The sequence below is a fragment of the Zalophus californianus genome, chromosome 17 (genome assembly GCF_009762305.2).
Source record: "Zalophus californianus isolate mZalCal1 chromosome 17, mZalCal1.pri.v2, whole genome shotgun sequence".
Classification (NCBI taxonomy): Eukaryota; Metazoa; Chordata; class Mammalia; order Carnivora; family Otariidae; genus Zalophus; species Zalophus californianus.
The window spans coordinates 31,877,546-31,879,722 of NC_045611.1; the positions used below are offsets into that span (position 1 = coordinate 31,877,546).

General features: G+C 44.1%; 1 pseudogene; it reads right to left on the bottom strand.

Moving 5' to 3' along the window:
- Positions 1 to 480: 480 nt before the first annotated feature.
- LOC113936355 lies at positions 481 to 1,217 on the bottom strand (annotated as a pseudogene).
- Between the last annotated feature and the right edge of the window lie 960 nt (positions 1,218 to 2,177).

Below are 2,177 nucleotides of genomic sequence, written 5' to 3' on the forward strand. Positions count from 1 at the left end.
CACCACATGTATCTCATCCTCTTTGGAGCAGCAGATTAACCAAGGTGTAGGCTTCTCATGGTGATAGCAGAAGTACAAGAGGGCAAGGTTAACCATGCAGGTCATGTCTAGCCTCTGCCTGCATCATGTTTTTTAGCATCCAAAGCCAAGAGATGCCAAGTGTATTCCTCTTACTGTGTGAGCTCCAAGTAAGTCACACGCCAAGTCCAGTAGCAGTCCATAGGGAAGTATATTCTTCCTATGGCAATGTGGGTGGGGAAGAGAGTGAGCACTTTTTTTTTTTTTTTTGGTTTAGGACCATTTATTACGTGATCTCAGCTGTTGTGGTAGCTGCTGCGTGTCAGCCTGTTCTTAAAACATAAAATGCTCTTCCAATTCCTCTTGTCCAGGACAGAAGGATCTTCCAGGTAGCACGCCAACAGAACAAGAGACTCCAATGATGCCAGCTTCAATGATGGTGCCATCCAGAGAGGGAGAGGGTCATGGCACATTCAACTGCAGCTTCCAGAGGTTTTGAAAAAGGAGACTTTGGGGGTCCAGCCTGCCTGGCATTTTGTTGCTGTTGGTGTGGGTTTTGTACTCCATAATGGTGTTGGGAGGTAGGTTAAGCACTCGCCGAAGCGTATCCCGGATTCGGGCTGTGGTTGCTTGGTCACTGGCAGTCTAATTCCATATTGAAATAATGTCCTCCTGAAACCGGACAGAGACCACGGCCCCACAGATCTCCTCCCCAACCATGAACTGTTCCCCCAACACGGCCAGGATAAGACTCTCCCAGCAACAGGATGCCAAGCCCTTCCGCAGCCGAATAATCCACTTGCCAACATTTTTATTTGCATCATCCTCCCACATGGGTTTAATTGCTTCTTTGAAGAGATGGAAGTCACTGTGGCCTGTCAGGTCCCCAGGACGTACCATGTGGCTATAAAACCTCCAGAACTGCTCCACAGAGACAAAGGTGCCAATCTGTTTGATATTCTGTTCATAGCTGTGTGAGCTGGTGGGATGGCCGGGCGTCCTTCCGGAGTACCAGAAAGTATAGTTGAACTGCAGGAGATGCTCTGCTGGTCCAGGGACAACAGCCTTCCTCTTACTGCTGCCCTGACTTTTGTCCCGTTCTGTTTTTTCCTTCTCACCATCTTTGTGTGTGCTGTTTTCTTCATTCTGATCATGGTCCCCACTGTCATGTCTTTCAAAGCGTCGAACTTGTTGTTCATCCTCTCACTGCCGCCGTCGCCACTGCCTCACCGAGAGTGAACACTTTTGAACAGTAATCTGACCTTCCATAGATACCAAAAGAACCCTACAGGAGAATCTTAGCGCTAGAAGTGTTGTTCATTCACGCAGTAAAGTTTCACTGAGGGCCTACTTTACGCTGGTCGCCGCAGGCGTGCTGATGTTATACGAGTTTAAACAAGAGACAGCATGAACCCAGCTTACAGTCTAGACTAAAGAGGTCATTGAGGCCAACCCCAAACCCTCCAATCTCCTCAAAGTGTATATTCAATTTTGGAGTCCTCATCAAGGGAAAGAGTGCAAATGCACGGACACAACTCAGGCATGAAACCAATGCTTATTTAGAATAAGAAATGGTGACCAAAATACAAATTTTTAAAAAGCTGACAAATTCTTTAAAAACCCACATCATCCAGAAAAATAATAATATTTTAATTAAGTAACTGCCTGGGGCACCTTTTTGCCTGCAATTTTGACTGCGCACTCTTTGCCTCTTCTTCTGATGATAGCATTGTCATCTTTTCTATAGAGAGAATAGAACAATAATTCTATAGAATTAGAAGAAAATAGAATAGAACGATAATTCCTCTAGTATGGTTGGTCAAAATAACAAAAACATGGGATGCAGAAAACATGCACCTTCAGGGGATAGCTGTACTTACTGAAGGTTTGTAGTCTCCAACTACAATATTTCTGATAAATTATATTTCATGAGATTCTCATATAAATTATGGTGGGTTTATAATTATATTGTCAATAAAATGCTGCTTTATTTAGTATATTCTGACAGGAAAGAGCTTCTATTTTGACTAAGAATTAATGTGAACAGAAATCTCTGCTTAAAACTGTGCACAGCTGATGAATGTAGGATTGTCCCTAGCCTCACTTCTGGCTCCCCACCTTTCAATCCTGTTTCGTCTCTCCTCTTCTCTCCTCCCAAT